Raw genomic sequence first — 21,243 nt, 5'->3', positions numbered from 1 at the left:
TCGGACCGGAGTTAGCAACATCCCCCAAAAACCTGAAGAGGAGAGTCCTGGCCCCTAGCCCTGCCAGTGTAGCAGAAATGATGAGGATGATGATGCAGCAGCAGCCGTTCTTCTCTGCGTGAGTAGCTTAATGTTGTTTGTGTGTGATTTACGTTGAGTAGGCTAACCACGTTATTACATTAATGCATGTAAGGTGAACTAGCAAACACCGTCGTAGTTACATGCGGCTGTCTTCTTGTTTGATGGCAGATACTCCTTTCACCCTGGCCAAAAAGGCTAAAATGACCAAAGAAAAAGTGGAAAACAGGTAAACATGAGAGGTTTTTGGACAAGGTTTGTGTTTTTTCCATTGTTTAAGCACTGCTTCCAGCCAAGAGTTATGCCATAAATCCCTTATAGCTGCAGTAAAGGCTAACATTGTTATCTGTTTACAAAAAAAAAAAAACAGCTGAACACGAGAGGTTTTTGGACCAAGTTTGTGTTCTCCATTCTTTAAGCACCGGCACAGTTTTAAAAGTACCGGTTTGGCACCGGTATCGGATAAAACCTAAACGATACCCATCCCTAGTCGTCAGGTCCTGTGCGGACCAACTGTGTGGGGTGATGGAGCACCTCTTCAACCTGAGAATGAGGCTAGGGAGAGTCCCATAGCTCTGGAAAACCTCCTGTGTTGTACCAGTGCCAAAGACTTCACACCCCAAGGACCTCAACAGCTACAGGCCGGTGGCTCTGACATCCCACCTAATGAAGACCCTGGAGTGGTTGGTCCTGGCTCAGCTTCGGCACCTGGTGAGCTCGTCACTGGACCCATTTCAGTTTGCCTGGCATTGGAGTGGATGATGCCGTCATTCACCTCCTACATCGTTCCCTCGCTCACCTGGAGACCGCTGGAAGCACTATGAGAATCATGTTCTTTGATTTCTCCAGTGCCTTCAACACTATTCTTCCCATGGTCCTGAAGGACAAGCTGGAGAACTCTGGAGTGGACCATCACCTCACTACCTGATTTTGGACTACCTCACCGACCGACCACAGTATGTGAGGACTCAGGGCTGTGTGTCGGACAGGGTCGTCTGCAGTACGGGGGCCCCACAGGCAACGGTTCTGGCTTCGTTCTTCACCAACTACACTGCAGACTTCTCCCACAACTCCACCCAGTGCTTCCTGCAGAAGTTCTCTGATGACTCTGCAATAGTCGGCCTCATCACTGACGGGGACGACAAGGAGTACAGAGGACTGACCCAAGACTTTGTGGACTGGTGCCAGCTGAACTCCGTCCAGATCAACACCAGTAAAACCAAGTAGCTGGTGGTAGACTTCCGCAGGCACAAACATCCATCACTGCAACCACTGAACATCCAAGGTATGGACATTGAGGCTGTGGATAGCTACAGGTACCTTGGTGTTCATCTGAACAACAAACTGGACTGGACTCATAACTCCGACGCCCTCTACAGGAAAGGGCAGAGCAGGCTGTACCTGCTGCGGAGACTCAGGTCGTTTGGAGTGGAGGGCCCACTCCTGAAGACCTTCTATGACTCTGTGGTGGCCTCAGCTATCTTTTATGGTGTGGTCTGCTGGGGTGGCAACATCTCTGCTGGGGACAGGAAGAGACTGAACAGGCTGATCAGAAGGGCCAGCTCTGTTCTAGGATGCCCTCTGGACCCAGTGGAGGTGGTGAGTGACAGGAGAATGGTGGCTAAGCTTTCATCTCTGATGGACAACATCTCCCACCCCATGCAGCAGACTGTGACAGCACTGAGCAGCTCCTTCAGTGGCAGGCTGTGGCACCCACAGTGTGGGACGGAGAGATTTCGCAGGTCTTTCCTCCCCACTGCTGTCAGACTCCACAACAAAGACTCCAACTGATCAAACACACACATCCACACATGTGCAATAAGACTTTTCTGACAAAGTTGTATACAGCATTTGTATTCTATTTTTATCCTGTTGTATATTTTATTCTACTGTATACAACACAGAAGAGCTACCTCGTCAGGCCAGGACTCTGCAGTCTATTTACACCTACAGGCCAGTGGACACTCTTTCAAGGATGAGGATGTAACATCTTGGACAGGGAGGTACGCTGGTTTGAGCTCTGAGTCAAGGACGCCATTTACGTGAAAAGGGAAATGCCATCTCTGAATCGTTTCTCCCACAAAACGCCACGTCCAGGTGAACAGAATCAACTTTTGGAGATTCACAGGTATATACACACACACGTGTGCTCACAGACACAAACTGCACCTTTTTTGGCTCCTATCTCGAAGCACTCTGTACGCTGTCGATCTTACGTGCTGCGCAATAATATTCAATATTTAGTATTTACTGGTATATTCACACTTATATTGCTCTCTCTTTTTTTGCTTGTTTTCTCTTTTTTTCTTGCTTGTTTTCTCTTTTTTCTTTCTCAACAGGTGATTGATATATGTATTTTTTGTCTGTTTGTTTTGTGTTTTTTGCCCTTTATCACTGTTCCCCGTTGTTTTTCTTTCCCTACCTCTTTCTTTCTCCCTTTTCTTTCCCCCAGTGAAAAATAAACAATAAAAGCAAAGGTGAATCAAATAGACTCAATACAGCAAGGCCAGGATGGTCCATTTGGTAAAGTAAATCCGTTGGGCATCTTTGCGTTTAAACAATGATTCTGGTGGCAAAAAAACCTAACGGGACAGGCAGGGGAAAAAAAAAAGAAAAAAAAAAGAAATAAAAATATGAGGCTATGTTGTATGAAAAGCTGCAGGAACATCTGTTGAGGGATGGAATGTGTCTGTTGGATCTTCATATTGCAGTTAGTCGCTAGTGATGTGTCGGTCGCGAACGAAATGGCTCTTAGAGCCGGATCTTTGACGTGAACGACGCGAGCCAGCTCCTTATCGCAAGCTGTGGGGCTACACAAGCCAGTAGGTACCAATGACTGGATTTGGTGTGTGGTAGTAACAGGTAAATGAATATTGTTTTTAAATTATTTGAATATATATGAGTGCTTGTGTATAAATACACAAACAATACACATATGCTTTCAATTGTGTAATTTAAGTGATCTAGGTAGCTCTGTTTTGAAGTTCAGTTAACGCTAGAAATATGTTTTGGAGTTTGTTCGTGTTTTGGAGTTTGTACATGCTTTGTCTCTAGAGGCCACCGCATATATTTATATATAAACATAAATAAAACCACATTTTTTTTACATTAGTAATTCCTTTTGTGTATAATTTTATATTATTGTTAATAATACATTAATTAAAGCAACAAAACAACCTGAAGAGCCGGTTCGGAGCTGAGCCGAAAGAGCCGGCTCTCTAAAAAGAGCCGGAAATCCCATCACTATTAGTCTATTAAACTTTTCTGCGAACGTTCGCATTATTCACAGACTAATTAAAGCGGTGCATCATCTGAAAAATGTGGCAAGTGACATTTATCCTCCTTCTCTAAATAAGATAGCCCACAATCTAATGACTGTTATTAAACCAGCCATCCCCAACAGAAAGACACAGACTATGATTGAGGGAAACGCGAGAAACTGGGCTCATACAGCCATTTTGATCCTTCGGGATCACTATACTGAGAGCATAGAGAAGGAAATAAAAGCACTTTCTGAGTTCCCTAAACAGGACGGGGGGGGGGCATTCGAAATAGCAACATCCTGGGCCAAGAGGAACCTGGGCCGTCGCCTGCAACCCGAATCCCTGGAGCAGGCCCGAGCAGAGATTGTGGTGAAGCTGGCTGATCTCAGGGCAGCCACTGGAACAGTGGAGGAGAATACTGCCAGCTAACCTGTGCGACAGCCACAGGGGAACGGGGAGATGAGGCAACTGGACGCTATTGAACCCCTTACTGAGGTAATACAACAAACTGTTCTACACACACAACCCGCCCCACCTCAGACCGAGGCCGGCCGGAGGATAACAGTTTCTGCACAGGTCCATGACCCACCTGCAACGAGCACCACATCTAAAACAACAACTGCAACAATGACAGATCACATCATTGGAGATTGGTCACCCTTTTCTGAGAGGGAGCAGGAAAAAGAGAGCGACTCGAGACTTACCTCCCCTCTGGAGACTACACAAACGGCAGAACCCAATCCGGCGGCACCGAGGGACCAGAGGGTGAAGAGAATCCTCATCGCACTCCAAGAGACTCCAATCCAGGAGATACCACCTTCTCCCTCCATCCACCCACCACAATCTGTGGAGGAGATGAACACTGAGGGGCTTGACCTCACACAGGGGGAATCCACCCCCAAAAAGACAAAGCGGGTTAACACAGTAACAGTGGCTAAACCACAACCAGCGACTTATCTGGGCCCGCCTCGCAGCAGCTTAGACAGACTAAACTCCAAATAAGAGCAGCAGAGGAATAGTCTTCTTCATCGTCTTCTCCTCCTTCACCAGCCTCATCAGAACAGCAGGTGCGGACCCCGACGAGACATCCTAACACTCGCAGAAAGCTGAAGGACTGGCACCTACATGTTAAGGAGCCCTGGATCATCATCATCGACGATTCCAATGTCAGCAGACTTCCTCCTTTTGCAGCTGACAGCCTACAAATTGGCAGCTTCCCAGGAGCCAAATGGTGGCATGCGGAGAACCTACTGGAGAGAGCGACCGCTGACACATCGGTGACAAAATTAGTCCTATCCTTTGGGATTGACAACAGGTCCCAAAGAGAAGAATGTGCCAGTAATGGAGCTGAAAAGGGCACTGAGAGCAGCTCGTGAAAAGTTCCCTGAGGCTGACATTTATGTGCCTGAAATTAACTTTTCTTCTGCCCTTCCTCAGGTAGAACAGGACACATTATTGCACCTGAACACTTTTATTGCAGGTTTAAAGGACCACATTCCGGCCCTCACTCCAGATGTGTTCACCACAGAAGGTGATGACCTTCATTGGTCACATTGAACTGCAGAAACAATGTTATAGCATTGGGAAATGTATGTAAATGGGGAATCCCCATAAGCCCTGTACAACAGGAGGGGATTAGTGATAGGAATGTGATTGATGGTGTGATGAACTTATCTAAAGTGTTTCAACCTTCCATCGCTCAGAGGACCCTATTAAATAGAGGCCTTACTTTTATACCCACAAAAGGTTACAACAGAAATTTCTATTAGTCTCATCATTCATCACAAAGATGCTGTTGGCTGTGACACATGTGATGCAGCTGGCCTCGTGTTTGAGATTGGCATGCCAGTGGCCGTTTTCAGTGCATGCCTTGATGACCTGATACTTCAGGAAACTAAAAAAACAAAAAAAACAAAAAAAAAAAAAAAAACTGTATGGATGCAGCAGTATCCTGTTAGCAATATTTCTGTGAGGGTAGGACACGCTGATGTGGTACAGTGTTTGTGGATGTTGGCATGAATGTTACAGCTACACTTGATAAGAGATCTGTCAACCTTGGAAGTGATAATGCTGGCATAGGAGTTGGAGCAGAGGATAGAAGTTCCATTAGTAAGAGTGTGAAAGGATCATTTCACCAGGCTGATGATGGATTTAAATATGGAGGAGTTCAGTGTATGGCTGTAGGTTTGGCTAGCCTCTCAAAACATACATTTGATAGCGTCTTTTCAAGGGAGACAAAACGATCTGGATAGAGCTGTAGTTTTAGGTGACCATTTATACGGCGATTTGAGAGACCGCAACATGATCAGCAACTCATCCAGTCTGTTGTGTGTGCCTCATTTACCTAAAAGTTCCTGTGTAGATGGGCAGAAGTTTTGTCAGCTGTACACACCATTCTTGATAAGTTCACCATCAACCATATCGACACTAGCCTACAGACATGTATTATACATGGCACAAAAGATGTGTGCCATGTATTGTGACATTGTGTAGCAGCACATGTGCAGTCATTTCTCAGAATGGATACTGTCCATTCTGACATTACTACTCGACTCTCATGCATGCAGTTCTGTGGCTATGGCCAGTGGACATGGAAGTGTTGTTTTGTATTTCAGTTCTCTTGAAGATGTGTTCAGTCACACCTGCCACCTGGCAAATGGACTGAGTCAGAAGCAAAAGCCTTTTTAATTAGCTTTTGAAAGTGTGAGACCCAGAGTGGGAAAATGAGTCGGTATCAGCCTATGTTGGACATTCTACTACGGACACAGGGGAGGACGAGCTAAATGCTAAAGAGAAACATTACACCATGATTTTAATGAAACATGCAAAGGTGACACGGGGACTGGCAGAACTCTTGTGAGTGATGTACTTGAGTATTTAGCAAGTGCAAGTGACTTGTGTCCAAATTTATTTGATGATAATATTAGATCATAATGTTGTATTACGTCTATTGGATATGCAACACTGTGGCCATATATGGTGGTGGGAAGATTAAGATTTTCTAGTTCCTGCTCATTTTATTTTCTCTTTTACAAACCAACATCCCTTTTACCACTCTTGTTCACAGCTAAAATCCCAGCCAGAAAATACCCCTGACATGAATTCTCAACCTGACATTACGGTGCACTTACAATTTGCAGCTTAGAAAAGGATATCCAGATAATGTTTGATCAATGGCACAAGTACGGTATAATTTAGGATGTAATGGCACTCAAAGATGGTTTACGTATTGTTAATATTTGTCTGCTATATAATGCAATTGAGGACCAGCAAAGCATTCGATCTGCAGCAGGTAGCCAAAAGACTGGTAACAAGTCTTTCAACTAAAACACCTTAACTTCAGCAAGGCTCCAAAAACGTATAGCAACAATTTTGCAGGTTTTTAATCTTCAAGAAAATAAAGCAGACCAACTATCAGGCCTTCTGGGTCATGACATTCGTTTGCACAGGCAGTATTACCGCTTGCTTCAGGAAACCCTTCAGCTTGCTTTTGGCAGTGGAGAATGGAACTCTTTCACATTATAAAGGCCAAACACTTGAAACACCAAAAATTGAAATTAGCGCCGAGTGTAAATTTTATTAAGATGCTCTGAAACATAATTAAAAGATTAGAATTTAAGATTTTTTTTAAATTATAAATTCTCTGGCTGTGTTGTGTTTTCTTTTAACTTTTAGAAAAGTTTGATCTGCAAGTTTCAGATTCCTCAAGGGATGAGAGTGAGTCTCCTTATTCAGGTATGGAGGCAACAAAAACAAGGGAATGAGACTGATCAGGATAAAGACAGGGGGCCAGGGACGTCTTCACATCATCCGCTTCACATTGAACACATTTGGAAGCAAAGTTCTTACTTTAAAGTTTGCTCGTAGCAAGCACTCAGTGGTAGAGATGTTGTGCATTTTTTGTTGTTGCAAGTTTCTGTGCATACATGTATCCATGCTAACTCCTGAAACAACACGGTAATAAAAGCAGCAGAACATTTAAATTGTTCTATGGCACAACAAGTTGGACAGAGTTGTCATTTCTTGAAGATAAATAGAGACCGGAATTATCATTGTTAGATTGGGTAGTAAAAGATGGCTTTTAACATTGTGACACAGGATTTAACCGCCAAGAAATTATTATTATCTTTTTTTTTTTTTTAAGAATGCTGCTACTGCTCGCTTGTTGGCCATCATTAGTGATGGGATTTCCGGCTCTTTTTAGAGATCCGGCTCTTTCGGTTTGGCTCACTAAAAAGAGCCGGCTCTTTCGGCTCCGAACCAGCTCTTCAGGTTGTTTTGTTGCTTTAATTAATTTATTATTAACAATAATACAAAATTATGCACAAAAGGAATTACTAACGTAAAAAAAAAAGTGGTTTTATTTATATATGTTTATATATAAATATATGCGGTGGCCCCTAGAGACAAAACACGTACAAACTCCAAAACACATTTCTAGCATGAACTGAACTTCCAAAACAGAGCTACTAGATCACTTAAATTACACACTTGAAAGCATGAAAGCATATGTGTATTGCTTGTGTATTTATACACAGGCACTCATATATATTAAAATAATTTAAAAACAATGTTCATTTACCTGTTACTACCACACACCAAATCCGGTCGTTGGTACTTGCTGGCTTGTGTAGCCAGTAGGTAACAAAAGCTCAACACTGCACCTAGCATCCTAGAGCACTTGTGTTGTGTTTTGTACGTGTTTTGAATTTTTATGTGCTTCGGAGTTTGTACGTGTTTTGGAGTTTGTACGTGATTTGTCTCTAGGGGCCACCGTAAATATACTTTTATTTATTCACTCCACACAAAATGTAATAAATCAATCATATAATACAAAAATCAACTATTCACATTTCAACTTTTAACTATTTAAATTTTCAGCTTTTTCCTTTTACAAATTTAAAGTGAAACAACACAAAACACTGCAAACCACAACACAATTAAATATAAATTAAAATATGAAAACAAAAAGGTTCAAGGTTCTTTATTATTTGTCACATGCATAGTTATACAAGTATAACACACAGTGAAATGTAACCTGACACGCTCCTCGACAAGAAGATGCACATTCCTCGTCATATGGACCTGCATGAATAAACTTTCTGAATCCTTTATCATCCTCTATCATCTGCAACTGAAAATAGTTGTGGATGATTACTATAACTTTCTAATGTGACGTCGTTGTCCCTGGCTCTCTTTCTCTCCCTCCCGCTCTGTTCCTGTGCTGAGTGTACCTACCGCCCCTTCCCCCTCTTCCTAGCGTAAAGCACACCGCTCGCCTGCGGAGTGAAGCGGGAAAAAAGTGCGAGAGAGAGGTTGAGAGAAAGGAAAAAAAACAAACAAACAAACAAACAAAAAAAAACATGTGCCGGCTCGCGTCGTTCACGTCAAAGAGTCGGCTCTAAGAGCCATTTTGTTCGCGAACGACCCATCACTAGTTATCATTTTTGCGCTCAAAGTGCTTAGCCCGAGTACTCACAACTGCTGTGAACTTCTCAAAGATTTCTGTGCTGCGTTCAATGAGCACATTTTGAGAAGCCACGAGCCGTCCAATCATTTCAATCTAGTGATGGGATTTCCGGATCTTTTTACAGATCCGGCTCTTTCGGTTCGGCTCACTAAAAAGAGCCGGCTCTTTCGGCTCTGAACCGGCTCTTCAGGTTGTTTTGTTGCTTTAATTAATTTATTATTAACAATAATATAAAATTATGCACAAAAGGAATTACTAACGTAAAAAAAGTGGTGGCCCCTAGAGACAAAACACGTACAAACTCCAAAACACATTTCTAGCATGAACTGAACTTCCAAAGCAGAGCTACTAGATCACTTAAATTACACAATTGAAAGCATGTGTGTATTGTTTGTGTATTTATACACAGGCACTCATATATATTCAAATAATTTAAAAAAAAGTTCATTTACCTGTTACTACCACACACCAAATCCGGTCGTTGGTACTTGCTGGCTTGTGTAGCCACAAGATAACAAAGGCTCAACACTGCGCCCAGCATCCTGGAGCACTTCTGTTGTCTTTTGTACGTGTTTTGAGTTTTTATGTGCTTCTGAGTTTTTACGTGCTTCTGAGTTTTTACGTGCTTCTGAGTTTTTACGTGCTTCTGAGTTTTTACGTGCTTCTGAGTTTTTACGTGCTTCTGAGTTTTTACGTGCTTCTGAGTTTTTACGTGCTTCTGAGTTTTTACGTGTTTTGACGTGCTTCGGAGTTTTTACGTGTTTTGACGTGCTTCGGAGTTTGTACGTGTTTTGACGTGCTTCGGAGTTTGTACGTGTTTTGACGTGCTTCGGAGTTTGTACGTGTTTTGACGTGCTTCGGAGTTTGTACGTGTTTTGACGTGCTTCGGAGTTTGTACGTGTTTTGACGTGTTTTGGAGTTTTGACGTGTTTTGACGTGTTTTGGAGTTTTGACGTGTTTTGACGTGTTTTGGAGTTTTGACGTGTTTTGACGTGTTTTGGAGTTTTGACGTGTTTTGGAGTTCGTACGTGATTTGAAGTTCGTACGTGATTTGAAGTTTGTATGTGCTTTGTCTCTAGGGGCCACCGTAAATATACTTTTATTTATTCACTCCACATAAAATGTAATAAATAAATCACATAATACAAAAATCAACTATTCACATTTCAAGTTTTAACTATTTAAATTTTCAGTTTTTTCTTTTACAAATTTAAAGTGAAAACAACACAAAACACTGCAAACCACAACACAATTAAATATAAATTATAATATGAAAACAAAAAGAACATGCATATTCTCTGTCATATGGGCCTGCATGAATAAACTTTCTGAATCCTTTACCATCTGCAACCGAAAATAGTTGTGGATGATTACTACACCTTTCTAATGTTGTTGTCCCTGCCTCTCTTTCTCTCTCTCTGGCTCTGTTCCTGTGCTACTGAGTGTAACTACCGCCCCTCCCCCCCTCTGCCCAGCGTAAAGCACAAGGCTCGCTTGCAGAGTGCAGCGGAAAAAAAGTGCGAGAGAGAGGCTGAGAGAAAGAAAAAAAAAAAAAAAAAAAAACGTGACGGCTCGCGATAAGGAGCCGGCTCGCGTCGTTCACGTCAAAGAACCGGCTCTAAGAGCCATTTCGTTCGCGAACGACCCATCACTATTTCAATCACAGCGAGCAGCCTTGTGGGGTTTTGAACAGCCGTTTACACTTTTTTAATCTTTTAAAAGCCAGAGCCAAGCCAGCTCTGAGCAGCAAGAACCCTGTTATCATGGCTCCGAAAAGGTAGATGTGTTCAATGTCCTCGTTCAACAGTCCCGCCTGGCACATGACCCTCCAATTCCTCCACCTGTCCATAGTGTATTCGGCATGGAACGTCCCTCCTGGACACTCGGGCTCTTCAGAGCCTAGGCTTCTTGTTTAGAAGAGGTTGTCAATTGCATGGGTGTATTGGTTTTGTTTTTGCTCACAGGCTTTTGAGCGTTTTCCTTATAAAACGCAGTTTTTACTGTTTCTTCCTGCAGTAAATATGAACAACTACAGTATTCAGGAAGGAAACCAAACATTGCAGATATTTTATCATAACTCTGGTTTTACGTGGCCGATCAACACAATTTAAAAACTGGTATAAAGTCCACACTTTTTCCATCAATTGTTCCGTCTGTCCTGCTCACATCTCCAATGGTTGTACACATTGTCATTAACGTGGCTTCACTCCACATCAGCCGCTTTGCTCGCTAAAACACCGGTGTCGGCACATAAGGACGCTGTCATAGCCTGTCAGCGACATTGATTAGCTGCGTATATACGAATGTGAATCGCATCATTGGCTGGACTATGGGATAAGGTGGCATCGTTCTAATCTCATACGGGAGCAGCAAGTCACTTACTGACTCACACTGCAAAACAGAGTTGTTAAAGTTTTAATTTTAATTCAGGTTCGATTTTTTTTGTGCGCAACACAGATTTTTTTTCTGCGCAGAGACGTGCCAGCAGTGCGCAATTGCGCAGCTTAGAGGGAACATTGACTGCACAACTATTCCCCCCATGTCTCCATGTCAGTGTCTCATGCTTCTGTTTTATTTTAATCATCCCTCATCTAGTGTTCAGTGTGTCTAGTTTTGCCTTCTTGTCTCGTGTGCGATTATTCCCAGCTGGGTTTCCCCTACCGTTATCCTTTGTATATTAACCTGTTAAGCCCCCAAGTGTTTACTGAGCATTCTGCTCTAAAATGACATGCTCAAAATGTATTTCTCTACTTACAAAACTTACAAACTGTAAAGTAAGCCTTTAAGTGCTTCTGTCTGTCACTAGCAAAGTTGACCCCGACAGTAAAGCTAGTTACCAGTTATGAGCCAGGCACAGAATCCGACGTATTAGCCAGATGTCTTGGTTCTGATACAGGTGACAGTCTTACTGCTCTGTCCTCTGTTGGCCAAATTGAAATTTTGACATTTGACGACTTCCTGTGGTCACCTACTGCACATTCTGATGCAATTGGTAGTCTTGATGTTGTGTCCTCTGCTGACCATTTTGACACTCATGAGCATCCACCTTCTAGCGATGATTTTGATGCAGCTGTTGATGTATTAGATAACACGAATGAAAGTGACACTGTGCAGATTGGCGGTAGCTGTGGTGATGGTAGCGGTGGGGTTAGGAGTAGGGACATGCCTCATTTTAATTCCAGAGAACTGCGTCAGCGTCTTGATTTTAAAGAGATCGGTCTAGATAATCTGCAACAGGTTCCCGGCAGGGTGCGAGAGAGTTTAGCTAATTTAATTGACCAAGCCCTAGAAGATGCCCCATCAGGGAGCATGTTGAATGTTGTGTTACGAGGACCATCCCTAACCAGTGATGTGCAGTGTGTGTTACAATCAGATGATGATTATAATACAGATTTATTCCTTGAGGAAATCATGCAAGTGCTTCAAAGTAATGACGAGTCTATATCATCAGAAACTTGAATTTATCGCCACAGTTACTCATAACAGGAGCGGCGGGGTTCGTTTGAGATTAGGGCTTGGCTACAGGAGGTGGTAAGTGACTCATGTTGTAACTGACGTCAGACGCCGGAGATTTTGGCGGAAAATTAAAGCGAATGGTAGTTTAGAATTGAACAAAGTTTCTTTAAGCTTCAGTATTACCAAATATACTAATTGATTGTCATATAACTAACAACATCTGTCCTATCATCTCTAACACCCTGGAGGACAACGGGGAGAGTTTAGACGCTCTCCAAGATTACATCTGAAGAAAATATAATCTGATCAAACATTATTCAGCTTTAAATATTGTTCAGCTTTAAAGTTACTGTGCAACTGTGTAATAAAAATGTGTGCTCACGACTTTGGCCTTGAGAGCGATAAGAAGCGATCGCCTCATCCTGCAGGTGCAAGATATCTGCAAGCGAAGAGACTAGAACACCCAAGGCCGCTTTCCTTTTATGGAGTTGTTTTTCTGCTAATGCAGCACTTTCCTCACAACCCCCTCCTGTAAGTTTTAGAGAATATATACCCATCCTCACAGCAAATATGAGGAATCTCCTGATGTGAGCTGTGTTGAGAGGTTGTCTCTGTCTCAATAAAAGTTCACTGATTCCCCCATCTGCTGCAGGTGTCCGGTTGTCTTCATTCTCCGCCAGCCTGGTTAAGTCAATTCCTCCTTAACATCTAAAAGAACCTATTTAATGAAGGAAGACGGGTTCACTTTGTGTTTAATATTATTCTATTGCTGTTGTTGTTTTTTTTATATCCTTCAATTGGCGTCACGAACAGGATCCGCTCCAGGCCAAACTGGAACGGGTGGGAGGACATCGGCCGTGGTCTGAGTGAACGGAGTTTGGACAAAAGCTGTGTGCACACAAAAACAAGGTAAGCAGACCTTTTATTTCTGCTATATTGAACATTATAAAAATACTTAGTGTCCAAACTCCTAGTAATTCATAACCAAAATTGTCTGGCTTACTTAAGGCTTGTTGAGAATCAGACAAGTGAATAAGAGATAAGTGAATAAGAAATAAGTGAATAAGTGAATAAAGATAAGAGTGAACTGAGGTCTGACCACGGTTGCAGCCGACGGGTTGCTCTCCGGTGTCGGATACATACCTCAGTGCAGGTCTGGGACCTTGAAAGGGTTTATTAGTAACGCCTTTCTAAACAAATTAAAAGGTTAAAGGCCTTGAGAATATTTTTTAGTAATATTCTCTAAACTACAGAAGGGTTAGGAAGGCCCAGAGGACTTTATTAGAAAAGATCCTCTAAAACTTAAAAAGGAGAAGTACTGGTTGGAGTCCAAAGGAGGGGTCCCTTTGATCAATAGGAGAAAACGGATCTCTTCTTAAAACCCCGATGATTTTAGTGTTTTAAATGTTTTGATGTTCTGTTTGATATTGGACACACATAAATACACGCTGAATGCTTGCTGTGGAACACTGGGCAGGACAGTTTGGTTCTCCGTGTTCACAGATTACACAATTAAAGGAACTAGGTTCCTCTTTTGGTTAAAATAATACACCACACATAGAATTTTTTTACACATTTATTACATACATAAGGAGGGTAATGAGTGACTGCAGGTAATGTATGAAGTGTGAATGAGACGTGTGAACAAGGTGACAACCAACTAGCACCCCTATCAGGAAGCTCTAGGCAAGGTTACCCGCCAGACTCCGGTTTGGTAGAAGCCTGGTAACACCTGAAGGGATATTTCAGTGCTGACTCACCTTTAAAGCAGCGCCCCAGCTGTTAGTGCCTAACAGAGGCAGAAACCCAGCTGGCCCAAATTCTCCTTTAAAATCAATAAATAGAACATAAATTACCGGTGTGTGTAAATAAGTTGTATAAATCTGTTAGATCTGAAACTCCTGCTAAAAAAACTTCCTCTCTACAACTCTTTTCTCTTCTCTCCCTCTTTCTCTCAGTTGGGATTCTGTGTGTGTATGTGTGCTGGAGAAATAAAAAAAAAAGGAAAAGGGTCTCTCTCTGTCTCTGTGAGAGGAAAAAGGTGGGGGCCGAGTGAGCCCGCGGGGCCGAGCGGGTCCGCGGGAGCGAGCGTGTATGCTGTATGAGGAAGAAGGGAGTGAGAGGGAGCGAGTGAAAAGAGTAATCGAGTATTTGGTGATTTTTTTATTATTTCAGAGGCACTGGGTAAGAGTTTTGACTTTAGCTGTGAGAGTTGTGAAAAGAGCAGGTTTTTCTTTTGTTGTAGACTGTGAGTAATCGGTGTTTTTCTGCCTATTGTGCTGCGTGGAAGACACAGAAGTGTAGAAATGTTTGTGGTTTATCTTTGTTTGACGTTTTATATAGAGTTGGTTGATTCAGGGTGATTTCTCCCGTTTAAGGGAGGAGTTGCATTGTGGTTATGTTAAAGCTTTGCTGTAGGGGTATGTGTGTGATTTTGTGCTGGCTTCGCATGTTTAAATGGATGCATAGAAGTTTGTCAGTGAGAAATTGTTATGGTGGGGTTTTAAAGTTAGTAAAGAGTCAAACAACGCCCACTGTTTTAAAAAGGCCCAAAACATCATAAAAGACACCTCACATCCTGGCCACTCCCTGTTCGAACTGTTGCCCTAAGGCAGACGGTACAGGGCAATCAGAGCAAGGACTAATAGACTCAAACACAGCTGTTATCCAACTGCAATAACACATCTGAATACTACAAAAATGTCCACCATGCCACTCTTGTGTTAATCTATGCACGGTCTGAAGCATGACGGTGGGAATACTTAGTATTTTAAGTATTCTATCTATTTTATTGATTGAATTTTATTGTTTTTTTATATTTGATATTACTAGGGATGATGCAATGATCAGGGACCATTCTTAATGTCGTCGGTCTCATGACAATGACAATAAAGTTTTTGATTTTGATTCTGATTCTGAAATACACCCTCCTCAAGAGTTCAATGATTTAGGCAGTTATGTTTATACAAATACTAAATGTATGTTTAGTGTCTTCATACAGGTGTTTTTTCTTAACCTGGAAGCCTGAGTACGGCAGCAGAAGACAGGCCAAGCTTTGGCTAAAATTCACGGCTGGACACCAGAGTTGTCCTCACCCCTCCCGGTAAAACAAAAAAGAGAGAATGTAGTTTGAGGCAGGTTTTTCTCGCTGACCTGCTCTGGGTGCTGTGTCCCTGAATCTCACCAGTGTTAACCTCTGGCGGAAGACATGGAGAAAAGGAAAAGATGTTCCTGGTAAATCACTGAAACAAATAAAACCACACACAACCAGAGAAAGATATGAGAAGGGTGAGGAACAGACACATGTGCGTGTTAGAGAAATGCCTCGTTTGAGAAAAAGTTAAAGTAACCCATATACAGACGCACCCATACATGCAATGAAGAAACAGCTTACATACATGTGCACGTACATGCAAGGTTAAAGTAGCGACACTTAACATACACCTGTTTTTAAATGATATAGTTCATACATTACTGACAATTAAACGCTTTGGGTTGCAGGACAACAACGTAACGTCAAAAGACAAAGACACTGGTCTGAGGATTAAGTGAGGACACGACAAATTTAGTGGTTAAAAGGGTCGACTTGGGACATGTTTTTGTTGATTGTTTAAGACAAATGACTACTGAATGATAGGAAATTCCTTTTTAGGTTTCTAAACAGGATCTTAAGAATTTTAACACGTACCTGTGTTGTCCTGTCAACTTGAGGGGTTATGAGTTGATTATATGGAAAAAAAAAAAAAAAAAAAAAAAAACAAAAACAAAAAAGGGGGGAGACGAGATCTCGTTGTTTCTCCCCTCTCGGGATAACACAGCCAACACAGCACAGCCAACACAACATCATTTTCCTGTTCGCCTGTTTTATTTTGTTTTTGTTTTTTCTGAGAGCCGAAGCTGACCTGGACTCCTACCCTCCCCTCTACCATCGTTGCCCTCTCCGCGACCATCTTTGACCCTTTGACCCCTGAAGGCCACAGCAGCTGGACTCACAACAACAACTTGAGGATGTCAACAGTGCTGCAAAAGAGTGATCTCATGCAGCAGAGACGGAGAGCACTAAACCTAAAGCCCGTTTCACTACACGGGGGAAATTCCCAGGCTGCGTCAGCTGACAGAGCTGTGACGAGACGCGCATTAAGCCCGGAGGAAAAGGGACGGTGAGCAGAAGGATGCTGACCTCTGAGAAGAGCCGAACAGCAGAGCTGCAGAAGGCCGTGGAGCAAAGTAAGGAAGATGCAGGCAGCTGCAACAACGGATGAAAACAGACCCAAAGAGGAGGGGAGGACCCTAGGCCATGCGTCAGGCCGCTGGTTTACCTAAACTACAGAACAGGAAGGTGATGAACACAAACATATACCAACACACGAACACACACTTCTGCATGCGCCTACTTAGAATGAAGGGAAACACACACATGAACACTTATGCACTTGTTGAGGGAGTAAAAACTGATACATACCCATGCACTAAAATCAAAATGTTGATTTAATTTACTAAGAAGTGACACACAATGCTCTAGCTGCTGCAATGAAGAATGCTTTACTGACAAAGGCTCAATGCTGCACACAACAAAGTCAAATACAGAATTTGCTATAATAATAAGCCCAGAGGGCATTTGTGTGGTCTGGGGAGCAGAGTCCGGAGCGGTTTGGTTATGAAAATGATGCCCGTGCGAGATATCTGGGGCTTAAGGCCTCGACTTAATTGTTTACTCTACACTAAAAAGAAAAGAAAACACTCTGAGCAGTGGTGCAGAGTGAAAACGAGGAATTAACAGTGTGAGTTTTATTTCAGAGCGCCACGTCATTGTGATGGAGATTTAATAAAGGAGGAACACACGGACAAAGAAGAAGAGAAGGGGGGGCAGCCCTTGAACGCGATTGCCTGAGGCATTAAAGTTCTGTACTAAATTCTGGTTTCCAGTGTGAGAAAAGTCACGCAGTGCCAGTAGTAGAGCTAGGTTGAGTGATGATTCTAAATTACTGTAAGTAAATCATCGTACACCGTTCAAGTTTCATGATAACGGGGATCTAGACTTTGTTGAACCCTAGGCAATTTGAACAGGTAAAAGTCGAGTGACCAAGTAGCAGTTGAATAAAAGTCATTGAATAAGTGTTGAAATAAACTGGCAGAATTAAGAGAATTAAAACATTTCAAGAGCTCAACTTACTTAATGGTTCAATTTTGTTTCACGAACGCAAAACATATAGGTTTATGAATATGAAAAGGTTGAGGTGGTGTTGATTTGACTCTGTGTAGGTTTAGGTTGGTATTTTTATTGATGGGAAGAATATTCAGTGACAAGTCCTAAGACCCGGGCGTCTGCATTTTGTTTTTGTTATTTTTCATTTTATTTTGTTTTATATTTACTGATTTTTGTTTGTGAATCTTTTCTTTAAGCAGATCTGCACATCGGAAATTACAAGCATTACACGTCGGCGAGAAAATTGTTGTAAGTGAGTTTCTCCGCATTGAAATGGGTTCTGGAGGAAACACTTGTGGGGACAATTAGAAACGAGAGTCCCTGTTTAAAAAAGGATTCAGCGAGGTAATCCAAACTCAAGTTCTTGTTTCTTTTTGAGATGACGTCATTTTGCTGAGTGTGGAAACTAGATGCGACGACAGGTTTCACTATCAGCAAAGAACGGATGAATGGATGAAAGACTGGGAATAAAAACAAACGGACTGACTGGTAAAAGATGACAAGACTTGACCATGACTCAAGGTTAACCACCTCCACCTAGATAGGATAAAAGGGTGGATGAATTTATGTGGGTTTCTTTTACAGGAGTAGAAGGATGACAAAATATTCGAGGATGAGTGAACCTGTAAATGCCATTTTTGTGTCTTGTGTTGCTTACAGAGGTAACTGCGCAGCGTTACCATTTACATTTTCTTCCCTACAGGGTTACAGTTTTAATGTTTTTCTATTACAGGATTTCTGGGCGGATGTGTGAAGAAACGGTGTTTATGGGTTAGGAGTTGGGGATGCTATTACACTGTATTTACAGGAAATGTTTTATAGCACCTATGGAATGAGGATGCCTGACTACGGTCAATGTGCTGCTAATGTTTGCTTTGCTTTGGTGAGAGGGGTGCAGTAGAAAACAGACAAGTGACATGAAAACAAGTAATAATAACAAATAACAAATTTGGGGACAGTTTGACCTAGAGCCCACTAACTGGCCATTAGGGGCTCGCTCTCTCTCTCTCTCTCTCTCTCTCTCTCTCTCTCTCTCTCTCTCTCTCTCTCTCTCTCTCTCTCTCTCTCTCTCTCTCTCTCTCTCTCTCTCTCTCTCTCTCTCTCTCTCTCTCTCTCTCTCTCTCTCTCTCTCTCTCTCTCTCTCTCTCTCTCTCTCTCTCTCTCTCTCTCTCTCTCTCTCTCTCTCTCTCTCTCTCTCTCTCTCTCTCTCTCTCTCTCTCTCTCTCTCTCTCTCTCTCAGGTTGTTGCTCTTTAACTCCTAGAACACGCCCTTGGCGAGGTGGGGGGAACTGGACCACTTTTCTGTGCCCCATCATCCTCTATTAGACGACATCCAAGCTAAGTAAACATGTCTTGGCCCTTTCCCCCTGAAATGACAGGCAGGCAAAGATGTTGCGTCTTTGTTTGCTTCCTGGCCCTGGGTCTCATTCCCATTGGCATAATCCTGATCTGTGAAGGGCCCCCGACACTTCTGACACCTTCAAGTTCAAAAGCTTCGCCCCCTTCTGACAGTCCCAATCTGACAAATGTAGCCCCTAGGGTCTTGCCCACCACTTCCTCTCCAGTTTTGCCCACGCCCGATCCATTTAGAAAGAAACGAGACACGGTTACCTCCTCGCCAACGGATGATGAAAACTCTGATCATGAGGGCGACGAACATTATCGTCTTTCTCTTGTTTAAATGCTTCTAGAATGGTTGTTTCTCTGTGGTGTTTTGTATTAGGCTTGTTATTAATTGTTTCCCTCACCCACTTCCTCTTGAAGGATATATCTGGTTGAACTGTGTCTGGTCGGGTTGTGAGGGTTAAGCGATGTTCTCAGGGTCTCCGGACTTAAGCCTGAGCGAATGTGTACTCCCACCACTGGATATAAATTGTTTTTTTCCACACCCCTTCCTCACGTTTTACCATATTCACTTTTGAATGTCCTTAGCAGTTACCGTTCTGGGTTTATTTTACGGTTGATTTATTCTTTCACATTTTCACGTTTATATCTCTCATTATTATAGTATACTCTGTACTCTCCACATTTTTATCATTACTTAGGTTTTTTGGTTGCTGGGTTACAGGAACTGTTAATTTTGTGTCACTACCCTGGTTGCACTAACTCGTTGTATCCGTGTGTGCAGGACAGCTGTTACTGCTTTCGTCGGGAACCGAGACTGCTTGCAGCCGACCCCTGGGCAGGGTGGTGCCTGGACTCTTTTCTCCTCATCTGCAATGACAGATAAAGACAAATGATAAGACCCGAGGAGTTTTTCGAGCCAGGCTTCGACACGTCTCTGTGTTCCTTTGAATGTTACTTATTTTTGTGTGTTGACCCATTTAAGATGGGTCAAAAGGGGGATTTGAAGAAAATATAATCTGATCAAACATTATTCAGCTTTAAATATTGTTCAGCTTTAAAGTTACTGTGCAACTGTGTAATAAAAATGTGTGCTCACGACTTTGGCCTTGAGAGCGATAAGAAGCGATCGCCTCATCCTGCAGGTGCAAGATATCTGCAAGCGAAGAGACTAGAACACCCAAGGCCGCTTTCCTTTTATGGAGTTGTTTTTCTGCTAATGCAGCACTTTCCTCACAACCCCCTCCTGTAAGTTTTAGAGAATATATACCCATCCTCACAGCAAATATGAGGAATCTCCTGATGTGAGCTGTGTTGAGAGGTTGTCTCTGTCTCAATAAAAGTTCACTGATTCCCCCATCTGCTGCAGGTGTCCGGTTGTCTTCATTCTCCGCCAGCCTGGTTAAGTCAATTCCTCCTTAACATCTAAAAGAACCTATTTAATGAAGGAAGACGGGTTCACTTTGTGTTTAATATTATTCTATTGCTGTTGTTGTTTTTTTTATATCCTTCACATCGACCGCTGTTTCCAAGATTTAGTCATGAAGAAGGCCCAGAGCGCATCTTCCCCGCCAAAATTGAGACACCATCATCGAAGAGATGTCGCCCGGCAGACTCCCCCGGCACAACATCGCCTTCCGGCAAAGACATTGCAGACATCCTGGAGTCAATCGACAAGAGACTGTCCAGTTTCGATGAGAGACTGTCCCTGGTGGAGATTTTACACCGGGAATTTAAATCTCTGCGAGAATCCCTGGAGTTCAACTGCTGAGTGACATTTCAGACACTGAGATTCACCCTATAGCTGTCAGCGATCATGCTCCTGTATTTTTAACACTAATGAACAAGAATACTACTACACCAAGTAAGAACTGGAGATTTAATACATGGCTGCTTAAAGATGAAGACTTTATTAAATATTTTAAAAAAAGAAGAAAAAAAAAGAAGATTGGACTTCATGTTTAGAATATAATGACACTCCCGGAACATCAGCTTCTGTTCTATGGGAAGCAGGGAAAGCTGTGATGAGAGGTCAAATAATTTTCTCATCACATAAAAAGAAAGAAAACAAAAATATTCAGGAATTAGAAAAAAAAAAAAAAAAAAAAAACACCAAATCCCTAGAAGCCTACGCATCCCACCAAGATCAGGAAATATTGAACAAAATATGCAAAACAAAACTAGAATTAAATGAGATAATTGATTAAAAATAAATAAATTCTTAGTACAAAGACTACGCTTACAAAATCAGGAACATGGTAATAAATCAATTTCTAGCAAACCAGCTAAAAATAAATAAAGAAAACACAACTAAAAGGTGCTGTTCAAGATTCATCTGGGAACACAATATATGACCCGAAACAAATAAACAACATTCAGGGATTTCTATAAAACGTTGTATTCACCACAAATAAACCCATCTAAAA

At 42.3% G+C, this 21,243-nt stretch overlaps 1 long non-coding RNA gene across 1 annotated transcript; it reads left to right on the top strand.

Annotated features, from left to right (window-relative positions):
• Nucleotides 1–12,549: 12,549 nt before the first annotated feature.
• LOC145424068 (uncharacterized) lies at nucleotides 12,550–20,181 on the top strand. The gene is made up of 2 exons (XR_013905015.1): nucleotides 12,550–12,951; nucleotides 13,081–20,181. It is a non-coding gene; the product is annotated as an uncharacterized LOC145424068 (long non-coding RNA).
• The last annotated feature ends 1,062 nt before the right edge of the window (nucleotides 20,182–21,243 follow it).

This window comes from Astatotilapia calliptera, chromosome 23 (genome assembly GCF_964374335.1).
Source record: "Astatotilapia calliptera chromosome 23, fAstCal68.1, whole genome shotgun sequence".
NCBI lineage: Eukaryota > Metazoa > Chordata > Actinopteri > Cichliformes > Cichlidae > Astatotilapia > Astatotilapia calliptera.
The sequence above is the reverse complement of the archived record's forward strand: the minus strand, read 5'-3'. Positions and strand labels throughout refer to the sequence as shown.